The following is a 12,860-nucleotide window of genomic DNA, read 5'->3' as shown; positions in this document are numbered from 1 at the left end:
CAAAATCCTGCACCGGCAACACCTCCGCAATTATGGACAGCTATAGTGGCGGCATGGTTCAATATTTCTGCAGGGGCCTTCCAACGACTTGTTAGGTCCATGCCACGTCGTGTTGCTGCACTAGTCCGAGTAAAAGGAGGTCGGCCGGGATGTTAGGAGGTACCCCACGACTTTTGTCAGCTCAGTATGTGTTAACAAACTGTTTAACAAACCGTGAGCACCACTCTTTTAACATCCACTCGGTTCAGCTTCCGCCTGGAGAACACAAATTACAACATCTCCATTTTTCATTTATTTTACGACTGTTGAAAATGATACTGCGACACATAGGAAACTGTTTTTGATGTTGCTGAGCAACAGTCATACAATAATTTTTAAATGAGTACACCACTATTTGACTGTATTGTTTATATAATCACGACCTATGTTTCAGCCTTTTATGCCATTTTCAAGTGATTGAGTTTGTGTCATTAACACAACTCAATCACTTGGAAATGGCATAAAAGGCCGAAACCTATGTCGTAGTTAAATAAACTACAATACAGTCACATAGTGACGTGTTTATTTAAAAAAAAGGGGGGGGGGGGCTGCTCAAGTGAGCGGCTAATTGATGGTAAAGGACACCTGACGAAAAAGAGAGATGAAGACGCCACATAAAAGCATGAAACCAAACAGAGCGAGTTGTGACGCAGCCGCAGGGGGGTGCAGTTTATTATATAGGTCTCAATTTGGGTGGTTGTATTGGTACTGTACACCTGATTACTAAGGGAGTGCTTCCTTCTACATTAATATTTACTACGTCAAACAAATAGACGTTGCATCAGGTACGAAACAGCTGCGAGCAGGCTGCCTGCAACAGTTCCTGGACAAACACAGCGACAGTGTTGTGATACGGGAAAACTGTTTTCTCGCATCCTCCGTCACTACCCATCCATGTGTAAGGTACTGTCAGCTGATGTAATCTCGAATCCACATACGACTGTGCGTACTGGTCGCCTTTTGTGGATCGGGTGGATATTCCATCAGCAAGACACTTTGAGAGGTTGCAGGGATATACAAAATAAATGATCCAGTGTGGTTGGAACAGCATTCTGAAGATTTTTCACTTGAAGACAAACACACTTCTCTAAAGAGTAACCACACCGTTGTGTTCCGTTAGTCGCCTCATCTCCTGTCTCCTCCTAGCAGTTTAGATACGTACTGTTGGCCCTACTCACATGTGAGCAAACACCTGTAGCTTGATAAGGATCTCGTATCCCTCTTTGTTTCTGTTCCTGTTGTTCGCGTCACTTACTCTTAATGCTATCTGGTTGAATATGTTGATTTTTAAATTTCATACGTAGAAAAATTCGGAGTATTTCCTTGCCAAAATAGCTGCCCTTCTAAATTTCTGTAGGGTCTAAATATTTTCTCCAATGTATCTCTTGATGTTGGCGTTAAATTGTGAAGGGCTACTCACAATCACACAACTTACTTCTCCAGTTATTTAAGTAAGCGGTCAAAGAAACTGCTGCCTTTTATATGTTTCACTACTTTCTGTTATTTGCTAAGTAGTAGTTCGCACTACGGGCTGCAAATGGGCAACTAAACCGATGCAGTGCTGAGATAGCAAGAGCAATTTAGTTAGTTTGCCTGATTAGTTATTTATACGATCCAAACTTCCAATTATGAATGTAGGGTTTCTACATTAGCTTCTTTTATTGTGTCAGGTATAGAACTGTTACTGGAATTGAATGCTACAAGGATGAAGGGAATATGCCCACTGGTGGCGCTACTGTGTTGCATATACCACATGGAGAATATGGACAACATGTTACATGTGAAAAAGCACTGTTTCTTTCCAAATGTCAAGGTATAATAGAAGTGGCGGTTTCTAAAAATGTGAAAGTGGAACGACAGAGACTATCCATGGCAGAGTTCCCTGCAACGAAAGAATCAAACTAAAGTTATGACTTCAATGAAGCAGCACAGGTAAAGATGCCGGTAGCAATACCAGCATTCAGATAAAGAAATGAACACGCTGGCGCGACCGAAAGCAGTAAATCTTACATTGCAAAGAACAGAAAATAAGACCTGATCATTGTTATTGTCAGAAGTTCTTGAAATGTGAACGGTAAATATCAAACGGATAACAATATCCCTGGTCGCGCTAAGAAGCTACGGGCTGTTGTGCACCAACGCTCGGCAGTTCATTGTTGGAACTGAAGAGTTTCGTAGGGGTTTATGACAGTACTTTCCTTCTACTGTACTGTAGGAAAGAAACCGCCTAAAAACTGAGCTACGAAGGCAGCTTCAAGCCATGAGGAATTTTCAGGTTTTCTGCTGTCTGACAGGAGTAAATATGAGTTGTCTTACGAACGGTTGTTTACAGGTGACGCACATCGCAGTTGACGGTTTTCTTTTTCATGTCCTCAGGTACACTTCCAAAGCTGGCAGCACCCTCCCCTGATTCCCGCCGTTGCGTCAGCCACCCCTCGGGCGGGGCTGGCCAACGCACACGGTTAAGGCATTCCACCAAAAGCTCGGGAGGGTGCATCGCTGTGGTGGATGAAGAGAGGGGAAGCCAAAGAGAGGGGGAAATGGAATCGCAGCAGATTTCTGGCATCCACTGTTGCCTAGTTGGGGACCGTTACGCAAGTTGTGTTTGGGCAAGGTGTATTCGTTGGGAGAATGAGATTCATTTTACGAGTGACAACTGGAGTCCCTAGTCTGTCTGCGGCACTGTTTTCGTGCAATGAACGTAATGCAGCAGGTTACAGATACTGAAGAAAATAATTTACTGTAGAAGTTGCTACCGTCACAAGTGGGAAGAGAAACTGCACTCATAATATTTTTAAAGAAAATCCAGATCTCGTCTATAAATACATAATTTCAGTTTTACATTATCATTACCTAGCTATATAAACTAAACTCCGTCCGAACAGGTCTTGGAAGGCCCAGTGGTTCCAACCGGCCGCAGTGTCATCCTCAGCCTTCAGACGTCACTGGATGCGGATATGGAGGGACATGTGGTCAGTACACCGCTCTCCCGGCAGTATGTCAGTTTACGAGACCGGAGCTGCTACTTCTCAATTAAGTAGCTCCTCAGTTTGCCTCACATGGGCTGAGTGCACCCCGCTGGCCAACAGCGCTCGGCAGACCGGATGGTCACCCATCCAAGTGCTAGCCCAGCCCGACAGCGCTTAACTTCGGTTATCCGACGGGAACCGGTATTACCACTGCGGCAAGACCGTTGGCTACCTATCTATATGGCGGAAGAAAATCCCAAAGCAGAAATATTTGTCAGCCAGTTCAAAGTACATTTAGTAGAACGCTTACGTTACATTAATTGTTAACGCATTATTGTTCTGTATCATATCTGACGGTAAAAATATTGTAACTTTTAAATTAATGTATGAAGTGATACTTCTTATTTTTGTAGAGTTAATTAGCCCATACGTTTTTTTCTGAGAACGATCGTTCAGCCTCTGTACGGTTCTGCTGGGGTACGCCGTGACTGCCGGCGAACGAAGCTCTTTTGATGCTGTGAAGTGTCCACTGTACAGGAGCAACTTTTTCCTCTCAAAACGGCGACGCAGGCGTTGTCCCGCAGCTGGTTCCAAAGTCCGTGGCTGTGTGTCTGTTTTAGGACGAAGCTCTGGACCAAGCACACTTTCGCTGCTCAATGCGCCCTGTCAGAAGCAGGCGCTCTGTTGTCTGGGGAAAAGGCACTAGCAGAAGGCAGCCTGGCTTGCGACACAACAAGCCACGTTCAACTGCTTACGTTTATCGGAAATCCATAACGAGAGCCACATCGGCGCTCATACCCCCCTTGTGGGCTACTTGGGAGAGTCACGGTAACGACGGAGATATCGGAGTAAGCCACGCCTCTGCCAAGACTCCTCCAATGTCCCACAGCCGTACAGTTTTAGTTGTTCAGGTTTTTAAATGGGACTATGATGCTTCTCAGAAGTATGCCCTATGTCCAATCATCGAACTATTCTTGATAACATTTACGGTTTTGTTCCATGTTAGATTTTCTTCCATTTCTTTTCTTGTTTTAGAACGATATCGGTACGTAAATAAAAAAAACAGGAGTTCAACAAGGGACTAGCACTTCTGTAGATAAAAACTTGTTCGCATGAGCACAGGCAGTTCGCCATTGAAAGCTTTTTGAACTCATTGCCTTTGACAACTACAGTGGTGGAATTATTTACTGCATCACCAATTATTACTTCATTAATTTGTCTTTGGCGGCTGTTTGCTTCTGGTTGTACCAGTCCACTGTTTTTAAATCGTCTGTTACATATTCTTACTGTTGAATACTTCATAGTCGTCGAATATGGGGTGTCTAGGAAACCTGCTTTCACGGATCACTAGACGACAATTCAAATGAAAATGAACATTGACAATACTTAACTTTGACAATAACACATAAGTGTCGCAAGTAAAGGGCAACATGTATATAAGAAATCTCTTCAGTATTATACAGTTCCCAAGTCGCTTATCTATGTCCTCTTCGCATAGAGGTCGCTGCCTTCGCGTTGTCGTCCTGGAGAGGGGTCGGGCAGCGTGCAGTTGGCTGACGTCGTCTTCACAGCCCTCTCTCTTCTGTCGCGCCGGCGCTTAACTTTACGCCAAACACGTGCCTTTATTGTTTCACTTCCTATCACATTTTTTCCCAACATTATTCAGCTCCTTGTTGCCATTGTTTTCATCTACCATGAAGCAATGTTCGTACAGATATTTTGTGTTGACAGATTGAAGTGGAATTAACGCCAAAGCTGCTATACTTGCTTATGCGTCAGCTCCTCTCAGGGTAAGACAGGCATCCTCTAAGATAGGTTTTAATCAGTCTGCAATTTCGATGATGATGATGATGTTTGGTTTGTGGGGCGCTCAACTGCACGGTCGTCCCAATTTTTTCATAGTCCAATTTTTTGCACACTCCAATCGAGCCACTGACAGGAATGATGATGATGAGGATGTAACGATGAGAACAACACAAACACCCAGTCCCCGGGCAGAGCAAATCCCCAACCAGGCCGGGAATCGAACCCTGGACCCCTTGATCCACAGTCAGCAACGCTAGCCACTAGACCACGAGCTGCGGACTGCAACTTCGAGGTTACTGGAAAAATTCAGAGAGAGAGAGAGAGAGAGAGAGAGAGAGAGAGAGAGAGAGAAAGCGGACGTTGATCGTGAGGAAGGAAGAGATAAGAAAAGGGCATCTACTATCATACAAGATAGGATCGTCGCGCATCAACTGAACTAAAGCGAGACTGGTAAGCAATTAGTGACGTCTCAGTAACCCGTGGTGTTCTTTTCATAGAAACAAACTGCTGGCAACTGGGCTCGCTGCCCGTCGACCTAGAAAAATAATCTTTGTTGACACAAACAATGCGACAACAGTAGCTATTTGTAGCACATTTAACAGACGCTGGAGATGTTGAACAGAGTAATCTCCTCAAATGAGTCTAAATTTAATCTGTGTGACTCCAATGGCAAAGTGTTCGTGCGTCGCAGAGGGCGTGAAGAATTTTTGCCTTCGTGTATGACACGAACATCCAGCAGGTAAGATGGCCTGGGGATACATTTCTACCCACGGAGTAGGTCACCTGGACTTCATAAATGGCACCACCAATGCAAGTATACATCAGCATCCCTGAAAGGGAGCTTATGCCCACAATAAAAGATTAGTTTGGAAATATTTTCAGTTGCATTTTCCAGGACGATTCGGCACCTTGCCACAGAGCTTTGCAGGTAAGTCCTGTGATCAATGTTTGTGTCAAGCATGAAGCAGACGATGTTCCAACTTAGTTATTCTGCATTTCAGGTAAAAACTTTCCTTAAACAAAATGGGGCTCAAACGTTAGAATGGCTTGGAAATAGCCCCAATCGCAATCCTATAGAGAACTGTTGGAAGGTTACGGTAAATGCTGTTGCAAAAAAGAAACCACGAAATAGACGGGAAATATTGGAGATTCTTGTGCGTGGGTAGTGAGTGAGGAATACACTGAAAAATTAATTCTTTCAATATCTACACGATATGAGTAACGGTTATCAAGGCACTTTGAGAACTGGTCAAGTGTTGAATGGCAACAGTGAAATCAGACGAGGTAACTGTAGGTGTAAAAACATAAAAAATTATCAATGTTATGTCGTAAAGTTTATTGTGTGTCCCTTCCAAGATTAACAGTGATAGTTCGGAAGAAGAAACAGATCAAATGATGTAAACACTTCCATCCGCTTCCTTAAGAGTGTTAAAATGTAAATAACAACTCCTCTTATAGAAATAAATCAAGAGACTAAAATAAAATTGATATATATTATTGTGTATATTTGCTTCCTAGAGAGAGGGAGGAAAATCAAGCCAATTCGTCTAAGATTTTCGACGATTATGGAATCTGATGCGACAAATTCCACCACTGTAGTTTTACGCAGTCATCAATATTTGAAACAAGATGCAGTGGACCTACTGAAACAATGAGCAACAACTTTGGAAAATGACATCTTCATCCTGTTGATGCTTATATTCGAGAGAGAAGAGTCACGGAGATCTAGCACGCATTTCCTAGCTAAGGAAGCTTCCGGTATTGCGCATTTTGATCCTTATCAAATGCTGCTATTCCGATGAAGGGAGCACGTGTGCTGCTCCCCAGCGAATTAGTTGAGCACTGCAAAATTTCTCGCTTTTCTTACAAGCAGATCACCGCGCTTGTGGTTCTATTGGCGAGGTGTTTTTCGTCTCTGTAGCACGAGGGCAGTCTTCGTGCAACTAGGAAGTAGACAGTGAAACGCTGGACTTTTTAGCTTCGTAATCCCGCTCCCCAAAACTGATTGTGGTTTATGCCTGTCCGTGACGATTATCTTGGTGTGTCTTAAGCAACTGCATCGTCCCTTACCTTAGCAAACTGCGAAATCTAAGGGCGCTACGATTTACATTAAATCCTGGCAAAAGAAGAAATATTAATTTGCGTTTTGCTGTATGACAATTACTGAAAACTGCACTGACTTAGTGGATGTCAGACTACATATCTGAATGTTAGGGTCTTGATCCTGAATTAGTCTTTCGATTTATTTCTGGAAATTAGCGTCAATTCCATCAGTAGCTGGGAGACTACGTATCTGTACGTTCGCGGTATGATCTCGTGTTGGTCTTGGGATTTATGTCTTGAAGTTAACGTGGTCTTAACCTCTGATAATGCTTCATGAATGTACCAAAGTCAAGCGGCAGCATCGCTCGGGCTCCACGATAAACTGTAAGCAGCCTCTATATAACAGTGTCGGTGAACCGGTTCACGGGTTGAAGGTACGAAAGGGCATCGCACCTCCAGAAAGATTATGCCCAGTTAAGCACCGTGCGGTCCAAAACAACGTTCGGACAGACGACTGGTTTTCCTTATAGTAACTGAGACAACACCTTACTAAAGTGTTTTCCGCCTAAACATGCACAACTGTCACACGCTTCGATTTCAAAGTCGTATGATAAATTGGAAAGTGATTCTCTTCTTTTGACGGTAAAATCAGGCGCAAGCCATGTCGGACTATTCATTTTCTTTAACTCGTGCTACGGCTGCCACTTTGCGTGACTGCCAGCACTAAATTGACAGTAGCCGAAAAAACTTTATGTCAATTACGGATATAAAATGTGGTAGGCTCATTCAAAAACGTCTATTCAACAACTGTTACAGCAAGGCAGTAGAACTATCCTTCACCTGGTGTGTGTGGAGAAATGAAGGATAACGAAAGTGGGGGAGACCCAACGAGCAACATTCTACGGAAATCCATACCTGGATTTACATTACGAAACATTTAAAACCATCCATTTACCTGGCTCGAATGGTAACAAATGAAAGTGTAATCCAATAATGGCCGCAGTAGTTCGCGAAGCTCCACGTTGCGGCGAAGCGCACAAGAGCAGTCAGCTAAATATAGTATCTACTCTTGCAGAACGCAAAATCATATTGCTATAAGATGAAGACTCGCAGTTGAATGCCTGGCGTCGTGTGTAGTTTATTTTGAGTCTCTTTTATGGGGACTGCTTATGGAGAATGCGGCTACAACGTTTCGCAGACATTGAAAGCAACTAAACATCCAGCGTTCGAAATCAGTCGGCATTAAGTTCAAGAGTGTCAGGCTGCTACAAAACAGACTGAATTTTGTATATAATTGGAATTTAGTTCGACGTTTGAAGCATTTAAAATACAACAGGTTGCAGCAAAAAGGACCGACTGCGAGTTTTATGTGCAGACCTGACGTCAAGGAGCAAAGTTCTTTACAGCCTTTTTCCCTGCCAATCAGGAAGTTGGTAGTCTTTCAAACACGGCGTTCTACACGTCAAATATGGGAAGCTGCTTAATATACCTGTCAAAGGTTGACCCTGCGCCGAAGCAACAAAACTTTGTGACAAGAGACGCTGTATGGTGCATATCATCAGCGCAAATTTGACGAGAAAGTGTGGGAAGTATATTTGTTACGATAAATAGCACAAAAACGCCCCCGCAATAAATGTGCAGCAGGCTAGGAAAAGTCTTGACATATGTGTTTATATTCTGTTCTACAAACATCCTACATACAGTTAAGAAAGTTATTTTCTATTGACGCAGTGTGCTTTTCTACCTTCTTCTACAGTTGAGTTACTGCAAGAAAAGATTACTTACTTGCTGCATGCTGTTGAGTTTCTCACATTTTGTTACTCTGCTTTCTTTGACTTGCAAGTACTGGGTGAATACAGCTAAACTTTTGTAATCTTCCTTGGTGAGATAGCTATGTAGTAATCTAGCACTCATGAAGCAGCAGTATATGAACTGGATAAAACCAGAAACAACACTAGTTGCTTTATCTCATCTTCAAACCAACAGGTGAGGGGCATCGCATGTTTGAACAGTGTTACAGAACAAATTTTACAGTAAATGCGCGTCTGGTATGAAGTATGAAAACAATTTGCTCGTAAAGTGCTGAAAAATGTTTTGCACTATGTGGAAGTCTGCGGATGCGTTTAGTCTTAGGTTTTCAGACAGCAGAGGATGAAAGAAGAGCTTTTGAAGCTAAAAAAAGCTTTGCTGTGAAATAAAAATAAATCAATGGCTGCTTTTATAGCAGCAAGTTGGAAAATTCATATCTTTGCACATCCTGATGTTGGGTACTGCTCAGTATCCTGTTGCTCCATCCCACGCAGTGCAACACGCTTGGATCTTCTGTGGCATGCTGGCCACAAAATCGTCAAGACAATGGTGTTCAAGCCTGTCTGGCTGTTCGAAGGTGGTCCTGCTGATGGCGTCCAGTGTTACTGCGACGACACACTTCAAATTTCAACTAGTCCTAAGCGTACTCCATAGGGTGCACACCAGCAGATACAGCAGGACATTCCGTTGGGTTGATTCCTATTCTGGTACTGTGCAGCCATCAAACTGCCCTCGATAGCAATGAGCGGCGGCCGACATTCGTACATCCGACACAAAACATAACTGACTCGACTGCCTCTGAACCGGTGGGACCGCACGCCTGTCACGTGCGCTGGTGTTCCTCGTCTCCACATTCTGGTGGGACGGTCATGAGGGGTCAGACAAATCGATGATCAACAAAAACAGAAGTCAACAATGGTTCAAATGGCTCTGAGCACTATGGCACTTAACTGCTGCGGTCATCAGTCCCCTAGAACTTAGAACTACTTAAACCTAACTAACCTAAGGACATCACACACATCCATGCCCGAGGCAGGATTAGAACCTGCGACCGTAGCGGGCGCACGGTTCCGTACAGTAGCGCCTAGAACCGCTCGGCCACTCTGAAACAGAAGTTATTGATCCACGATCGGTACCTATCTTCCCTTTGGTCATTTCCTCCACGCATCACAGTAATGGGGGAAGGAGGGGGGGAGGATGTTTGTACTGTTTACCGTTATTAAGTAGATCGTACAGGGACAAATCCGAGCTGTCTGTGTCAACTCAGTGCTCCCAGTTGCCTCCAAAAAGATAAGGTGCAATACAGTTGCATATTCCTCGGGGTAACTACTAGCCATAATTTGCAGGCAGCAGTGATTAGTTGCCTACGACCTTGCCGCAGTGGTAACACCGGTTCCCGTGAGATCACCGACGTTAAGCGTTGTTGGGCGTGGCTAGCACCTGGGTGGTGACCGTCCGAGCTGCCGAGCGCTGTTGGCAAGCGAGGTGCACACAGCCCTTGTGACTGACAAGAAGCGGCTCCGGTCACGAAAACTGACAACGACAGAGAGAGTGTTGTGCTGACTACATGCTCCTCCACATCCGCATCCAGTGATGCCAATCGGCTGAGGATGACACGGCGGTCGATCGGAATCGTTGGGCCTTCCAAGGTCTGTTCGGACACACACACACACACACACACACACACACACACACACACACACACACACACACAGAGAGAGAGAGAGAGAGAGAGAGAGAGAGAGAGAGAGAGAGAGATTTGGAAATTTGTGGTAAGATCCTATGGGAGCAAACTGCTGAGATCATCGATCCCTAACCTTGAACTAACTTACGCCAAGGACAACACACACACCCATGCCCGAGGAAAGGCTCGAACCTCTGACGGGAGGAGCCGGGTAGACCGCGCGGCCCGCACACGCGCCCACACGCACACGCACACGCACACACACACACACACACACTCTCTCTCTCTCTCTCACACACACACACACACACACACACACACACACACACACACACCACAGAGAGAGAGAGAGAGAGAGAGAGAGAGAGAGAGAGAGAGAGATAGTTATCAGTTAGTTCTGTTGATAGAGGACGAGTTCTACGAGGCAGATCGTCGGTGTTCCATGCCACACTATAGTGGCTGAATGTACGAATGACGTCGCTGCTGTGTACGCCACATCACGTGAAGTGACATATATTGACAGCACGAACACTGTACAGAAGCAGCACTGATCCGTGCTCTGCTGAACTGGCTTGAGAACTTAGGTTATTTCTACTTCCATTACAGATGTGTCTGTAGGTAGCGGTTTCCTACAGTCAAAAGGGCGTTGAAAAAGAGGTTTAAAAAAAGAAAAGAAAACACACACACACAAACTATGCAAGTCATGTGACTAATGCAAAACTTTTACTGAACAACATATTATCTCTGATCGAGAATGTCCAACATTGACAAAGGACGCGTTATGATTAACAGACGATCTGCTGTAGGCTACAAAACAACTACTAGCACTGAACTTCAAGAAACTACTTATACTAAAACACTTACATAATTGAATGCACTATAGTTAATAATTATTGGAAACGTTGACAGATTCACTTAACAATCCGCCGAGTTTTCATTCTTGCTTTGTGGCGAGGAACATTACCAGGCAAATGCAGGAAAGATTAGGTCCTGTACGGGTACACTAACACGTTACGTATTCACAAACGCCTGCGTTCAGTTTGGCTCCGCTTTAGTAGATGATCCGAGCTGCAGACCACTACCGAATTTAACTGTCGCCACAGCATAATCAAGTAAGCACTGTTCGTCAGTCACGCGCCGGGTGCTCACACTAATCTGCGTATCAAGCAAGGTGGCTCACCACTGCGGTAAACATTCTTCCCCTGCTGCAAAATCAATCTAAACGTATTCTGCAGAGACATATTCTAAGAGAGAATAATCTAAGGCAGACTGAACATTTGTACGTGTTGTCAATGGTTTCTGGGCGAAAGCAGCAGCAACATTACCGCGGAAACGTCTCTTCTCGGTGGATACTCCAGTCACTGCCTTCTACACAAGAGCTGCGGTAACTGACGAGACAGTCTGACGACTGGTTCGTATTATAAACATTCTAGAGTTCTGAGGCTCCGGCCAAAGCCTGCCAGAGCTATGACTGAGGCTATCATTTTGCAAATCTTTCCATTTGATAAGAATGCCATCTCTAATGACTTCGCTGTCGACGTGGCGTTGAACAGCAATCTTTTTTTCTCCGAAGTGACACTGGATCTGTATACTTCGAACTCCTCTAAAATTTTCCGTCTGGGTGTTCGAACCCGATGTCCCTAAAAGTAGCGCCACATTCGACTCACTAAATTGTCTCCGTTCACTCGAACTGACCGTAACGTCTATGCACTAAACCTTCATTCATATATCTTCAACGCATAGTCCCATATTACAAACAGCGTGTTCCATTATGTGTTAGGAGAGTTAAGGCCACATAATGGATCTCTTCATAAGCGTACGTGAATAAACAGCAGAAATTCTTTCTGAATTGGTAATCAAACGGAAGTAACACATACCAAAAACATTAAACTTAAAAAATTTATTTAGTTTTCTTTTACCATTAGAGATAGTTCGTGAAACCATGCAGATGTAAAGACAATGGTTTTGTTTGTTATTTTATAGCGTTTGCTGAAGCCAGTCACGATTTGCCTTCATTTGTTTCCTATGCGACGGGTTTCGGGTTGTTGGTTGTTTTTTTGGGGAAGGAGACCAGACAGCGTGGTCATCGGTCTCATCGGATTAGGGAAGGATGGGGAAGGAAGTCGGCCGTGCCCTTTCAGAGGAACCATCCCGCCATTTGCCTGGAGTGATTTAGGGAAATCACGGAAAACCTAAATCAGGATGGCCGGACGCGGGATTGAACCGTCGTCCTCCCGAATGCGAGTCCAGTGTCTAAGCACTGCGCCACCTCGCTCGTTGGGTTTCGGGTAATAATTCTCATCATCTACGGCGTTTCTCGTGGACTATATTCTGGCGTTTACGTGTGATTTGTGAGCTCTTGCATTGTTTTGGTGCTTTCAGGATTTCTTGTTACCTTGTAACACAGAAAGTCAGACGCATTATGCATCACTTGCACAAGTCACAGTATACAGCACGCGTTGGTGATGATGTTTGGTTTGGTTTGTGGGGCGCTCAACTGCGAGGTCATC

General features: G+C 44.3%; 1 protein-coding gene and 1 pseudogene across 2 annotated transcripts in view; both read right to left on the bottom strand.

Annotated features, from left to right (window-relative positions):
- Positions 1-12,860, bottom strand: part of LOC124792486 (uncharacterized protein KIAA1143 homolog) — a 305,799-nt gene that overhangs the window by 68,391 nt on the left and 224,548 nt on the right. The gene's annotated exons all lie outside the window — the stretch shown is intronic.
- LOC124727337 lies at positions 3,120-3,237 on the bottom strand (annotated as a pseudogene).

This window comes from Schistocerca piceifrons, chromosome 1, assembly GCF_021461385.2.
Source record: "Schistocerca piceifrons isolate TAMUIC-IGC-003096 chromosome 1, iqSchPice1.1, whole genome shotgun sequence".
In the NCBI taxonomy this organism is placed as follows: Eukaryota; Metazoa; Arthropoda; class Insecta; order Orthoptera; family Acrididae; genus Schistocerca; species Schistocerca piceifrons.
The sequence above is the reverse complement of the archived record's forward strand: the minus strand, read 5'-3'. Positions and strand labels throughout refer to the sequence as shown.